Below are 16,668 nucleotides of genomic sequence, written 5' to 3' on the forward strand. Positions count from 1 at the left end.
CATATTTCCAAAGACAGTAAAAAAAAAACCACTTTCTTCCCGCCTCCCAAGGTAGAAATTATCTGTCATTATCCACTAATTACTCTACCGGGTATTATAATGTTGTTTAACTCTCTTTCACTCTCTCTTCTCCCCCCCCCCTCTCTCTCTCTCTCTCTCTCAAGTCATTAGGTTTTCATGACCTGTCTTTATTGAAGGTGAGAATACGAGAGGCTTCATTAAAGCTTCATTAAGGTTTCATAACCTCTGATTAAGGCTCATGAGATTCCTTAAGTATTCTGAGGCCTCATGAGTGTTATTCAGTGGGTCATGGGATCCATTCGGGGTTCATAAGATTTATTCGGGATTCGTAAGTGGTATTAAATCTTTATAAGGTTCAATCACGGTTCATGGATTTAAGGAACCCCCAAACCCTTAGCCGTGGTTCACTGGGTTTCTATCGAGGCTTTATAAACAACGGGTTCACAGCTTCACTCTCGGGGTTCATAAAGTTCCTCGAAGCTTCATGACTCTAAAAGCGGACAGAAATTTTTTAAACTTTCATTTATTTTTCTCCACCTGTTTTGATCTCATTTACCTGTATTATTAGGAGTAATTGACTTAACTTCTTGCATAATTAGGAAACTTTATACCTGTGTGTGTTTGGAACTCAACCAATGGGAATTATGGAGACGAATTTTCATGGATATTTTACAATGCTTAGGAAGATGGTAATATCCGGGTAATATCAGTGTAATATCAGTGTAATATCAGTAATATCAGTGTAATATCTGGGTAATATCGGGGTAATATCAGTGTTTATGGCTTGGTGTTGCAGTAGATATTCCCGAACCTCACATAATCGGCAGACCAGACAAGGGAATGTTTCGTACAGCTTCACAAAGACTGCAATAATCTTCGTGGTAGGAAGGGGAGGAAGAGAAAAGGTAGAGGGGAGGGAAGAAAGACAGAGAAGGGAAGGAGAAGTAAGAGGAGGAGGAGGAGGAGGAAGAAGAGAAAGAGGAAGAGGGTGATAATCTCATATTCACTTACGGCTTGATGTAGGGAGTTGGATGGCACACACACACACACACACACACACACACACACACACACACACACACACACACACACACACACACACACACACACACACCTGGGAGTGGAGTTTTATTGTACAGTCTCACAAACAAGTTAACAAAGCTCCCAAAATAAGGTAAATTAATCCCGTCTCTGGATAGTTTATAATGCTCTTAGTTAAAGATCTATTGGAACAGCTGTCGAAAACCAAGCGAGCAAACTCTCCATCTGAATTAACTACCAACTTCCTTCTCTTCACTGTTCATAATGATCTTTTAATTATTGTCTTAATGTGATATAATAATTACCCATGTGAAGTTAATTAATGAATTATTTTTTATGTCGGTCGTAGAGTCGAATTTTGATTATTAAGTACAACATCAGATCCCGGGTTTTGGGTTTCGAAGGCATAATTTGTTTTCAAGAATTTAGCCACTCGTGTGTGTGTGTGTGTGTGTGTGTGTGTGCGTGTGTGTGTGTGTGTTCTAGCCCCCTGGTGTAGAATGACAAGTATAATAAGCGAACCAGAAGTGTTAGTTTGGTTGTCAGTCTATCAACCAACCACTTGTCTGTCCTCCACTTTATATACCATAAGTTCATATTAATTTATGCTCGCCCGTCCCTCTGCTCGTTCGTCCGTCCGTCCGTCCGTCCGTCTGTTCGTCCGCACCTGTAGAATTTGTTTGTTTAGGTTTAGAGAAAGGTATCCGGTGTAGAGCTTTGGTTTTGTTGTTTTCTTTGAAAGAGACAGACAGACAGACAGACACACAGGCTAAACTAAACACAGCCGAAAATGACAAAGCCAAAACAAAACAAACAGAACACGCACGCACACACACACACACACACACACACACACACACACACACATATCTTCATCCTTGACCACCGAAGGGTCAAGACGTACCTGGCGCTCCTCTGAGAGCAGCCAGGTCAGCTGTTATGTTGGCCCATACCAACTCCCTCCCCTGAACCCTCCTCCCCACCGGAATATCAACAAGTTCTCGCCAGAAGTTACAATTTAATTTAGGAAAGGAATGGAACCAGTGAGAACAACTCAACTGTAACAGCTGAGTCGTACCCAAGTTAACCTTCACACAGTGAGGTCCCAGGTACCTGGTGATAACTGCCAGTGAGACCCAACAACAACCAGAGATGTGTTAATCCGTCCACGCTAGGGAGGCCTGGGACCACACCTCACTCATATAACGCCATCTGTGAGGGAACTACTGCACCACGTCAGGCCCCCTCATAACACCATCTGTGAGGGAATTACTACACCACGTCAGGCCCTTCATATTCATCTGTGAGGGAATACTGCACCACGTCAGGCCCTTCATAACACCATCTGTGAGAGAATTACTACACCACGTCAGGCCCTCATAACACCATCTGTGAGGGAATTACTACACCACGTCAGGCCCCTCATAACACCATCTGTGAGAGAATTACTACACCACGTCAGGCCCCTCATAACACCATCTGTGAGGGAATTACTACACCACGTCAGGTTCCCTCATAACACCATCTGTGAGGGAATTACTACACCACGTCAGGTCCTCATAACACCATCTGTGAGGGAACTACTACACCACGTCAGGCCCTTCATAACACCATCTGTGAGAGAATTACTACACCACGTCAGGCTCCTCATAACACCATCTGTGAGGGAATTGCTACACCACGTCAGGCCCCTCATAACACCATCTGTGAGAGAATTACTACACCACAACAGGCCCCTCATAACACCATCTGTGAGGGAGTTACTACACCACGTGAGGTTCCTCATAACACCATCTGTGAGGGAGTTACTACACCACGTGAGGTTCCTCCTAACACCATCTGGGAGGGAGTTACTACACTACGTGTTTGCTGTTCAACACCTACATTAATCTGTATGTTCACTGTATGTTCCTTTACCTTTCTCTAATGAAGGCTTTTGTTAAACCACCAATGTCAATGTATGTTATAAGTCATTTATGTCCAGTGTATATTTTCAGCCTTCATAACTTTTTCAATAAACCGTTAATTATTATTATTTATTATTAAACATACATAAAAACACACACACAAAAACAGAAGTAATGTCTATATAGACGAGCGAGGATAAACAAACACGAGGGACACGTCGTATTATTCACACCCTTAAACTCATCTTCTCAACCGCTTAAAAGAATTTATGTATATATACGGCCTGAGTCGCTGCAGTAGTCCCAGCTGTAGGGGTGAAGGACGATGGCATCCACTCTGATCACGGTGCAGTCATGACGTCACCAGCCTCTTCAAGTCCTTCGTGGTAAATATTAACCGAATTGATGATCTAACTGGTGGAAAATTTTCTGATGAGGTGATTTGATGTTCATATACTATTATTTTAAGACAATGGGTTAAGAAAATGCTTTTAATCCTTTCATTTACGGAAACAACAGACGATTTTCTTCAGCGTAGAGGTGATCCCATACACAGGAGGTTAGGTTAGGTTAGGTTAGGTTAGGTAAGGTTAGGTTAGGTTAGGTTAGGTTAGGTAAGGATAGGTCTTTAGGTAGGAGCTGGGGGCTTTAATCCTGGGAAGAATCTGTAGTCGTGTGTGGTGTGTTGTGAGTCGTTGCTTGTTAATTAGTAATCATTTGATACACAGGTAAACATGATACTAATTAGACCAGTATAATTACGGTGCGATATATTTTTCCCTTAACAAAAAACAAATTAAATTAAATCGGTTTTCATTTAATTGTTTACCTGAGTCATAATAATGTTCTTTTTTTTATATATTTCGTAATTGATGTTGTTTCTCCGTATCTTAACATTCCTCTTGGTGACGATATTACCAAGTTCCTTAATCCCTGAGCAAAATAATCTTATATAATTATCTCTAAAATTATCTAAATTGTAATAAAATATAATGACAACAATGAAAAAAAATCTGTTTACGCAATGACTATAAAATCTGAGTTTTTTTTATATTTTTATTTTTTTGTTAGTCAAGCTTTATCGATTTAATTTCGGAAGATAATTAAAAAGAGAGATGATGACCGACGGAGGAGGAGGGGTTGGAGAGGGGAAGCGTAGGGGGTAGAAAGAAAAGGGGGAGGGGGTAGGGGTGGAGAGGGGGAGGGGGGTAGGGGTGGAGAGGGGGAGGACTAAGAGAGAAGGGAGGGTAATGGTGGGTAGAAGGAGGGTAGGAGAGGAAGAGGGAACAGGGGGTGGGGGGAAGGGCTAGGTTGGGTAGGGGAAGGGGAGGTGTGGGGAGGGGGAGTAAGACACGAGGCACTGACTGTGTTACGCCTCAGTTAAGAAGGAGTAAATTATGATCAGTGACGTACACACTTCTGGCTGATCTTCGTATGTTTCTCAAGACGACGTTACATGAGTTCTTTTTAGCCATAATTTCCTCAGTAATCAACTAATTTTTAACCCCCTATATGCTTCCTATAACACGTATATACTAGTTCGTCTCTTACCCTTTCAGTTATATCAATACTACAAAAGATCGCATTTAAGTGTATTCTGGCGGTATATATTGTAAGTACACTACAGAACGTCAGCCATAAGTTTATAAAGTACTCTGGTTTGGTTCTGTTAAGTGAGTCTTCATCATCACCTCTGAGGAATTATTGTTTTACCTGTGCGTTACTTGTTTGTCTGTCAGTATAGCACCTGTGTGTTCTATCTCTTGTGTTATAGAAGTGTGTTTGGTGCTTTAGATGTGTTCTGGTAATAAGTTAAATAGCTGTTTGTTTGTATAGGTATCTGGATTCAAAACAGTGTTCACGAACCTTTAAGGAACAATGAGTGTACTGAACCCAACACCGAGTAGAGTCAATAGATGTTCTCCAGGTATCCCCTCTGAAGGACTAAGGCTCAGTGACTAAGCCTTATCGTTCACTTAAGCTGTTAATGTATCGTAACAGGAGTCTACATTACACCTACATTAGTCCCCAGGTAGAGGGTTATTTATCTGCAGTACACACACACACACACACACACACACACACACACACACACACCAACAACCTCGTCACCATCAACCATACCAAGACCATGGTTATGCACATCAACCTCTCCTCCGACGTTGTCCCACCCCCTTCCATTACTTTAGGCCCCAACACACTCCAGGTTGTAGATTCCACTAAGCTCCTCGGCGTCACCATAGACAACAAACTAATTGGAAAATATACGTCACTGGAGTTGTCAAATCCTCTAGTTTCCGTCTCCATCTCCTCCGCCGACTCAAGTCCCTGGGAGTTCCTGCGCCCGAACTTCTCAGTGTTTACTCAACATTCATACTTCCCAAACTCACCTTTGCCTCCCCTACCTGGTCTTCCTCCCTAAATGCTACAAAACGTAAACACCTAGAAAAAGTGCAAAAGAGGTCATGCAGATTATTCTCTCCCCTTCCTACTCCACATATCAAGAAGCGCTCAACACACTGACCCTCTCGGCTCACTCTGACCATCACCACGACCTCATCTGCAAATTTAGTGAGAAACTTCTGCACCATCCTCGACACCGGCTCTTACTACCACCCGAGATCCCTCGCCCGAGAATTGCTGTTGGACACCACAACCGCATCCAGCCCATATGAGCACGTACTGATCGCTATAAGAACAGCCCAGTCCCAACCATTGTAAAAGTTATCAATAACATGTAATCAACCTGTGTATTCATTCCCAGTCACTCTTACCTTTTTGCACTATCATTATGTTGAAATGCCCTATAGTATGACCCTCTCCCCACCTAGTCATTATATATCATATTTGTATCATATGTTACTTGTATATTATTTGTCAATCAAGAGACCCATTCCCCAATTATGCAACTGTATAGTTTCAGCCTTCCAGCTGCCACGCTCTTTCAATAAACCGTTCACACACACACGCACACACACACACACATTTTTAACAACCACCAAAATTTCCCCAGTGAGAAATTCCAAGTGAAGTCAGGCAGTCCCTGTAAGCGATTGGTACCAGCGGCGTAAAACTCTGAGGTGATGGCGGCGGCTTCTCTTGGTCCACTACCTAGCGCAAGCCATACCGTTCACTTAATGACAACACATACGTTGACTCGACAACACACTTTGACTCGACAACACACACGTTCACTCGACAACACATGCGTTCACTCGACAACACATACGTTCACTTGACAACACTCGTTCACTCGACAACACATACGTTCACTCGACAACACACACGTTCACTCGACAACACATACGTTCACTTGACAACACACGTTCACTCGACAACACACACGTTCCCTTGACAACATACACGTTCACTCGACAACACACACGTTCACTGGACAACGCACACGTTCACTCGGCAACACACACGTTCACTGACGACTGACAACACATACGTTCACTCGACAACACATACGTTCACTCGACAACACATACGTTTAATCGACAACACACACGTTCACTTGACAACACACGTTCACTCGACAACACACACGTTCCCTTGACAACATACACGTTCACTCGACAACACACACGTTCACTGGACAACGCACACGTTCACTCGGCAACACACACGTTCCTCATACGATTCTTAGTGATGACCTTTAATATATTTCATTTTATCAGTTAATTAAATAAAAAAAATATATGATGAGGTTATAGAGTAGTTTGCCTGAGGTAATTAAGTCCATAAGGTCAACTTGTTAGGGTCAAGAGGTGGTGAGGTTGACCTGTTCTTGGGTGGTGTAGTGGTGGGGTCAGCAGGCGGTAGGGTCAACCGGTGGTGTGGTCAGCCGGTGGTGTGGTCAGCAGGGGGTGGGGTCAGCAAGTGGTTAGGGTCAGCAGGTGGTGTGGTCAGCAGGTGGGGTCAGCAGGGTTAGGTCAAGTGGTGTGGTCCGGTGGTGGGTCTGCAGGTGGGGCTGCAGGGGTGGGGGCAGGTGGTGGGGTCAGCAGGTGGTGGTCAGCAGGGGTGGGGTCAGCAGGTGGTGGGGGTCAGCAGGTGGTGGGGTCAGAGGTGATAGGGGTCAACTGGTGGTGGGTCAGCAGGGGTGGGGTCAGCAGGTGGTAGGGGTCAACCGGTGGTGTGGGTCACAGGTGGTGGGGTTCAGCAGGTGGTGTGGTCAGCAGGGGTGTGGTGGCTGCAGGGTGGGGTCAGCAGGTAGGGTCAGCAGGTGGGGGTCAGCAGGTGGTGGGGTCAGCAGGGGTGGGGGTCAGCAGCAGGGGTGGTGGGTCAGCAGGGGGTGGGGGTCAGCAGGTGGTGGGGTTCACTGATGGACGTAATTCTGGTTACTTGAGGGAGGCGTTAAGTGGTGATTAACACGAAGACATTAAACTTTCTCAAGCTACTCAAGAAACTGGTGGCTAAATTATTATGTATATCACAGTCAAGTAGTTTATTTTAAGTATTTAATATCATATCTTTAATCTGACAGTGATCGGTGTTTGTTACTGAACAGCAGTAAACTGTTAATTTCCAACTGGCAAAAGGAGGAGTTTTCTATGTCATAAAACTTTACGTTAATGTCTGCTGCACCGCCTGCTGGGGGAGAACCTTCACACGTTAATGTCTGCTGCACCGCCTGCTGGGGGAGGACCTTCACACGTTAATGTCTGCTGCACCGCCTGCTGGGGGAGGACCTCCACACGTTAATGTTTGCTACACCGCCTGCTGGGGGAGGACCTCCACACGTTAATGTCTGCTCCACCGCCTGCTGGGGGAGGACCTTCACACGTTAATGTTTGCTACACCGCCTGCTGGGGGAGGACCTTCACATGTTTGCTACACCGCCTGCTGGGGGAGGACCTTCACACGTCAATGTCTGCTACACCGCCTGCTGGGGGAGGACCTTCACACGTTAATGTTTGCTACACCGCCTGCTGGGGGAGGACCTTCACACGTTAATGTTTGCTACACCGCCTGCTGGGGGAGGACCTTCACACGTTAATGTCTGCTACACCGCCTGCTGGGGGAGGACCTTCACATACCCCTCCCGCCTTTAGTATTTCTTCCTCACCTCCTACTTTAAGACTTAAAGAGAAGGTTGCATTCTTTTATACGTTAAAAGGATCTATGATCACAGTTGTGCAGTGAGTCGAGCCAGAAGGTATGGTACATGCTGCGCTCATGTATGCCAAGTGAATCATTACATTGTACAGTACTGTAATATATGTAAACTATCACACTCGGGCAAGACGATCTATACTAAGCACTGTGATTGATTGAAATAAGAAGTAACATACACATTACGATAATACGTATATTGATAACTTACGATAAGTTATGACAGCAATAATTCAACTGTACTAATAAAGTGAACCATGACTCATTAACGCTTATTGTGCCACAAGTAGTGGCACAGTAAACCGGCCCCCACGTCGTTCCAGGAAAAGGAATCACGAACTGAAGGGAAAACTATTTTGTCAAAGCTTTTGGGTCCAAATTTCAGTGGCTGAGATATCGTCCGGAAAATAAGAAACAACACACCGATCAACCCTTTCGAGTGGTGGAGGAGGGAGGGAAGGAGGAGCCATGTCGTGTACAATAATATAAGAAACAGTGGAAAAATTTTCCCTATATTACAAAAGTCATACCATTGAGAGTGAAGCTTTGACCCCAGTTGTTACGAGTTTGACCCCTGACCCCTGACCCTTGACCAGCCTCTAAAACTTGAATCATACGAGAACACCAACTCACTGCCGTGTTTACATCCCAACATAACTCAAATTAATGTTATTGATGTCTCACTTGACCTTTGGTTGACCTCAGACAAGGAATATATTCAAGGATGACCCCCATGACTCTAACGTAAAGCTGGCAGGTAATACTTGGAAGTGTCTGCTAGTTCTGGTGACTAAAAAAAATACACGGACACTCGGGGGAAGTTAGAACCTATTGATAATTTGAGTTTATGTCAGAGGCAGAATTACTATAGAGAAGAATGCCACGTACCTTTTCTGCATTGAATATTCAGGAGAGAGAGAGAGAGATAAACAGCAGAAACCAAGAAAGATAAGCCGGGTAGTTTGACCAAAATAACCGTATACATTGCACGCACATACAAGTTACTGCGTCATATATAACTTCTATAAATACTTCAGCACGTAAACAAGACGAGGCTACCCCAGACAATACAAACAACGTGAGAGTGACAGACCCGGGGTATAATAATGATAAATTTTATAATCGGATTAAGAGGAGGTGGGTGGGTACAGGGGGAGGGGGTACAGGGGGGAGCGGGTACAGGGGGAGGGGTAAACAGTAACCTGAAGAAATGCTGGACCGATCATCCGTAGTAACCCTCAACTATCCCTCGAGTCGTCAACAGAAGAGTTACGTTCACCAATCAGTCGCGGGAATTTCACCTTTACAGAACCAATTAACACACCTTTCTCACGGGCGACTTTCTTTGAGGATCACCTGAGTCACCCACACAGAACAGGTCAATATAACCCATTATGGTCTGTCTTATGCAAAGTGTTTCTCATTAACTTTAGAATACACGCTTATAATGTTTAACTTTGATGTATTTGTATATGGGAGTGAGACAGACGCTGTATTTGTTAGGTTAGGTTAGGTTTGGTTTGGTTTGGTCAGGTTAGGTTTGGTTTGGTTTGGTCAGGTTAGGTTAGGTTAGGTTAGGTTAGGTTTGGTTTGGTTTGGTCAGGTTAGGTTAGGTTAGGTTTGGTCAGGTTAGGTTAGGTTAGGTTTGGTCAGGTTAGGTGCAGCTGTATATGTAATTAAGATAATTTCATTACCACTAGTTTCAATTCATATCAATAACATTAGCATATGATACTGAATAATGTGCAATGGACCAGCCTTTACATTACGATATCAGCACAGATGTTAGGCCTGGGAGCATAGGTTTAAATATATTGGTTAGCATTGACCTACCACACGTGTTGAAGGCTTAAGCTACTGTCACCTTGGCTCTTGTATTGACGTCGAGTTCTGTCCGATTCCTGAAGATGTTTTCCAAGCTTCAAATTCGGTCGAACTTTTTAACTTTATGATTTATATTTACTTTTTATAATTACCTCACTTATTTTACAGGTGTTACATAACTCACTTTATTCACTCTGACCCTTGTTACAGTAGTCACGTTACTTAGGCGAGTAGTCAGGTATCACTTGTAATAAAATATCGTGGACTTGACAACAACAAACAATTCTGCTGATGGTAAACACGGGAGCACCAGTCAGCAGCGGCGTCACATACCACCTAAGCACAAGACGGCCAAATAAGCGTGTGCGATACATTGTTTTTTGAGCCAGTCAGGTAGCTCCCCACACTCGTCTTTCAGTGTTTATGCGGTTTGTGATGAAGCGTGAAGTGAACATAAGTGATAAGAGTGATGATGAGGAGGCAGTGATATTACGAGGTGAGGTGAGGTGAGATGAGGTAAGGTGAGGCGAGGTGAGGAGGCTCTGACATTACAAGGAGAGGTGAGGAGGCCGTGACGTTACGAGACAGAGGAGAAGCCGAGTTTTAAGAACATAAGAACATAAGAATGGAGGAAACTGCAGCGGGCCTATTGACCCATACTGGGCAGTCCCGTTTATACCCAATCCCTATTGCTCATATAAGCATCCAACCTATGTTTGAAGCTATTCAGCGTATTCGAGTTAATGATGATATTTAGTAACTTGTTCCACTCATCCACTACTCTGTTTCCAAACCAGTGTTTACCAATTTCACGCCGAAATCTAAATTTGTCTAATTTAAAACCATTGTTACGGGTTTGCTCCTGGTTGGACAGTTTGAGTACCTTTGTAATGTCCCCTTTGTTTAACCCTGACTTCCATTTATACACCTCTATCATGTCGCCCCTCACTCTACGTCTCTCGAGGGAGTGCAAATGAAGATGCTTTAACCTCTCTCTGTATGCAAGGTTCCTAATGCCCGGGATTAGTCTTGTCATTCTCCTCTGGATTCTTTCCAATGATTCTATATCCATTCTGTAATACGGTGACCAGAACTGAACTGCGTAATTCAGGTGAGGTCTCACAAGAGCAAGATATAATTTTAAGATGACCTCGCTAGTCTTGTGACTAACACTCCTTTGTATGAACCCAAGTACTTTATTAGCTTTGTTACGAGCAAAAACACATTGTTTACTTGGCTTAAGATTCCTACTTATCATTACTCCTAAATCTCTCTCGCAGTTGGATTCCACAATGGCATCGTTGTTCATCTGGTAACTGGTTTCCCTGTTTACATCTCCTATACTGAGTACTTTACATTTGTCCACATTGAATTTCATCTGCCATTTTTCCGACCATTCGAAAAATTTGTTTAGATCTTCCTGTCGTTTTGCAGAGTCCTCGTCAGATTTAATTACACGTCCTATTTTAGTGTCATCAGCAAATGTACTTATGTTGCTGTCTATGCCGATATCTATGTAGTTTATGTATATAATAAATAATAATGGTCCAAGTACTGAGCCTTGGGGAACTCCACTAGTGACGTTGCTCCAATGCGATTTAGTGCCGTTTATGCTCACTAGCTGTTTCCTGTCCCTTAACCACGCCCTAAACCATTTAAGGATATTACCTTTGATGCCATGCGCTTCTACCTTTCTAATTAGTCTTTCGTGGGGGACTCTGTCGAAGGCTTTGCTAAAGTCGAGATATACCACATCATAATTGTGCCCCTCGTCCACCGATTCGAAAACTGATGAAAAGAATGTTAATAGATTAGCTAGACAAGAACGCCCGCTTGTGAAGCCATGTTGGGAATCATTGATCAACTTGTGCTTCTCCAGGTGGTTTCGAATAGAGTTTGAAATAATTGATTCTATCAATTTACCTACTATTGATGTTAGGCTGATTGGGCGGTAGTTAGAGGATAGTGATCTATCCCCCTTCTTGAAAATCGGTATTACATTCGCTATCCTCCAGGATTCTGGTACTACACCTGTTTTTAATGACATGTTAAACAACTTTGCTAAGGGCATACTAAGCTCTTCCTTACATTCCTTTAATACTCTGGCAAATATCTCATCGGGACCAGGTGACTTATTAGTCACTACTATCTCGCTTAATTTGTTTTCTTCACTATCTCTGAATAGAGTCGGTGCCTCGGGTATCATGTTTAAATTTTCGGTGGTGAAAACTGTTGACAAATATTTATTCAGATTATTGCTCATTTCTCCGTCGTTATCAGTTAGCTCGCCGGTATCTGAACATATTGGTCCAATCTTATCTCGTGTTTTAGTTTGATACATTTGGTAGAATCCTTTGGGGTTTGTTTTCGCCTCCCCTGCTACCTTCAGTTGATAGTTCCTCTTGGCTTTTCTTATCTCGGTCCTAACCCTACCGGCCAATACCTTATAATACTCCCGGAGGTAAAATTCGCCACGATTTATCCTTCTACCTATAGCCTTCCTTTGGCCAAAAATGTTCTTTAAATAATTATTTATCCATTTTGGGTCATTGTTGTCTGATCTGAGTTTTTTGTATGGTATGTTCTGCCTATGTGCATTAAGTAACTCGTTATTTAAATTGTCGTGGAACTCGGCACTCTCAGATCTCGTTATCAGGTCGGTGTTATCTTGGTTCACATCCAAGCAAGACACCCCCTCTCTCAGCAACCTCTTTAAACTATCAAAGTTTGCCCTTCTGAAATCTGGGACTTTAATGGAATTCCCTTTACGTCTGACCTGAAAATCTAACTGGAATCTAATTTCTTTGTGGTCGCTGTTTGTAAGTTCGTTCCCTACCTCGACATTGCTAATGAGGTTTTCTCTGTTCGACAGAACTAAATCGAGTATATTATTACCCCGGGTGGATTCGGTTATATGTTGACTTAGGAAACAATCCTGGATCGTTTCGAGGAATTCCTCTGATACCGAGGAGTTACCCGTAAGGCCAGTCCAATCTATTTGGCCAAGGTTAAAATCGCCTACTATACAGACTTTGTTGTGTATGGAAGCCCTGTGCATTTCGTCCCAGATAAGTCGCTCATTGACTCTATCAAGATTGGGAGGTCTATATATTACTCCTGTGATTAATTTTTCCCTACCGTCGATTAATTCTATCCAAATTGTTTCTGTATTCCGCTCAGTTTTTATTTCCTTATTTATTTCGCACTTCAGATTATCCCTGACATAGATGGCTACTCCGCCTCCTTTCCTGATCTGCCTATCAGTATGGAGCAATTTGTAATCCGCAATTTGGTATTCGACAGGTAACTCACGTGAGTCTAGGTTGATCCATGTTTCAGTGAATGCTATTATATCGACTTTTTCGGTACATACCAAGGCCCTGATATCATCCATTTTGTTTCTCATGCTTCTACTGTTCGCGTAGTAGACATTTAAGTTAGTCGTGTTCCGAGTCCTCCTTTTACCGCGTTTAGGTTTAAATTCCCTGTCTAATTTAGTTTTGTCATCGTTCCTAACACTATTTCCCTGTAATCTTTCACTTGGTTTACCCGCTACCACTGCAGTTTCCTCCACCCCCGTGCTCCTATGCTCCCCTAGCAGTTTAAAGACTTCCATATCTTTTGAACTGCCCCCTCTAGAGACCCAGCGAGGGTTGCCACCCCCTCCCGAGACAGGTGCACCCCATCCCTAGCATAAAGGTCCCGTTAATATTGTTTTGTGTATATTTAAAAATAGGGCGTGTAATTAAATCTGACGAGGACTCCCGTATGGGAAGATTTAAAAAAAAATCGAATGGTCTGAAAAGTGTCTGATGAAATTGAATGTGGACAAATGTAAAGTACTCGGTGTAGGAGATGTAAACAGGAAAACCAGATGAACAACGATGTTATTGAGAAATCCGACTGCGAGAAAGATTTAGGAGTAATGATAAGTAGGAATCTTAAGCCAAGTAAGCAATGTGCATTTGCTCGAAACAAGGCTAATAAAGAAATTGGGTTCATACAAAGGAGTGTTAGTTACAAGACTAGCGAGGTCATCCTAAAACTATATCTTGCACTTGTGAGACCTCACTTGGATTACGCAGTTCAATTCTGGTCACCGTATTACAGAATGGATATAGAATCCCTGAAAAGAATTTAGAGGAAAATGACAAGACTAATCTCGGGCATGAGGAACCTTGAGTACAGAGACAGGTTAAAACATCTTAATTTGCACTCCCTGGAGAGACGTAGAGTGAGGGGCGATATGATAGAGGTGTATAAATGGAAGTCAGGACTAAACAGAGGGGACATTGCAAAGGTACTCAAACTATCAAACCAGGAGCGAATTCGTAACATTGGTTTTAAATTAGACAAATTTAGATTTAGGCGCGAAATAGGTAAACACTGGTTTGGAAATAGAGTAGTGGATGAATGGAACAAGTTACCAAACATCATCATTAATTCGAATACGCTGGATAGCCTCAAACATAGGTTGGATGGATATATGAACAATAGGGGTTGGGTGTAAATGGGACTGCCCAGTATGGATCAATAGGCCCGCTGCAGTTTCCTCCATTCTTATGTTCTTATGTTCTTATACCCTGACTCGTGTACCTGTCATTAACCAAATTAATTACCTGACATAACGTTTGAACCATCTGTACAGTATAGCTTATGAAGTGTACCGTAGCTTATGAGATGTACTGTCTATCTTATGAGATGTACCGTCTAGCTTATGAGATGTACCGTCTAGCTTATGAGATGTACCGTATAGCTTATGAGATGAACCGTATAGCTTATGAGATGAACCGTCTAGCTTATGAGATGTACCGTCTAGCTTATGAGATGTACCGTCTAGCTTATGAGATGTACCATATAACTTATGAGATGTACCGTCTAGCTTATGAGATGTACCGTCTAGCTTATGAGATGAACCGTCTAGCTTATGAGATGTACCGTATAGCTTATGAGATGAACCGTTATATTGTCCCTCCAGTAGCTAATATAACTTTAGCCCTGTAGTAGAAATACATTGATGTTGTATTCCTGTAGCATCTTCGTTACAGCTCCCTGGTGTAGGTATGTTACTCCTAGTCATCTTAAAGCTTCTACATCAACAGTGTAATGGACCTGGTCGCTGTCTCTGTATGTATATAGTTCCTGGCAGTCAAGTTATGTACCAAACACTCCGGATAAATTGTAAACCCATTATCGTTTTCTTCTGTTTGTTTACGTGAGTCACTACAGCCGTTTAGCAGTTTCAGCAGCTTACAACTCTCCTGTCTTAACAACCCAGTGAGTTTATAGTCTCCTTTCTGCCCTATACTTCTTGTAGTTATAACCGAGGCCAGCTTTAATACAACCCAGCCACTCACTGGTTTAGTCTACTAGGGATATGTTTACCTTCATACCGTACAACAAGAGTCCCCTCTGGTCATATATACAGAGTCTCCATTGCCTATATTCTCATAGAAAGTTTTAAAACAATCAGGAACTCAATTTAGAGTTTTGTCGAGGATGCAGCGAAGTTTAGAAACCTTTTCGTTAGGTGACAGTAATCCAATTTTGGGAGTTTTCTTTGATGCACAGCACAAGCCAAATGGTGTGCACAGTATGACGCAGGTGATGGTTAAAATTGCTTTAGGGAGACATGAAAAGATTTGGGAAAAGGTTAATTTAACACAGAGGATTTTTGAGTCAAACTTCGAAATTAGTATCCATGCAGTCCCCGGGTCGACCCTTCTGTGACGGTGTCCTGCTGTGTGCTGCTGACGACTGGGTGCTACTGTGTGTTGCTGACGCCTGTGTCTCACTGTGTGTTGCTGACGCCTGTGTCTCACTTTGTGTTGCTGACGACGGTGTCTTACTGTGTGTTGCTGACGACTGTGGTCTGTGTATTGTTGCTGACGGCGGTGTATTACTGTGTGTTGCTGACGGCGGTGATCAGTGAAGGTGAACAACACGATTTAAGGGTAAGGACACTGAAACTGTCTGTGACTTTGTGTTAAATTTACTTTTATTAATCACAGGAAATAGTTAATTGTTGGTGACCTGTCTGGAGTTAAGTTGACCTGTGTTGATCTCACCTGGGGAGTTTTGGTCAATTGTTGGTCACCTGTAGAGTGGTGTATAGTTAATGTAGAAATAAAAAAAAAAACCATTGATATATTACTTTATATGAGTAGTATTCAGTATTACCTAAATTCATATCCATGTTGACACGTAATGCTAACCAACAATGACTGACAATCATCCAAACTTAAAAAAAAATCTTTGTTTATGAAAAAGTTTATTGAATATGAATGTTTTAATTTAGCCTTTTGTAAGTCACTCAACCCCGGCTGTAGTGTAGCTGTAGTGTATAGTCATTGTTCCGGGTAACTGTACGTTGGTGCTGAATAACAAAAATATAATTCACTGAAACACCTGTATTTCCCCTCCACACTTATCGATGAGTGAACCCGGACAAAATGTGTGACCGCTGCTGCTGCTGTTGTGGATTAACATCACAATGACATTTTGTTTCCGATTGCGGGAATGTGTTCTGTCATTACAAACATTTATATACAGTATACTATAATATATCACTTAATAAATATTGTATTTCGTATGCCACTGTTCGATCACGACCGTATCATATCAGTGTTATTGAATATGATAATTCTCCCATAATTCCTCCTCACACATTTTCTCCCTCAGTGGAACGCTCTGATTTTTCTTCTCTGTGCTGACGTAGAACGAGGTCAAGTTCCCTCACTACACATCGATATTTTACAAG

This window comes from Homarus americanus, unplaced genomic scaffold, assembly GCF_018991925.1.
Source record: "Homarus americanus isolate GMGI-L3 unplaced genomic scaffold, GMGI_Hamer_2.0 scaffold42818, whole genome shotgun sequence".
Taxonomy (NCBI): domain Eukaryota; kingdom Metazoa; phylum Arthropoda; class Malacostraca; order Decapoda; family Nephropidae; genus Homarus; species Homarus americanus.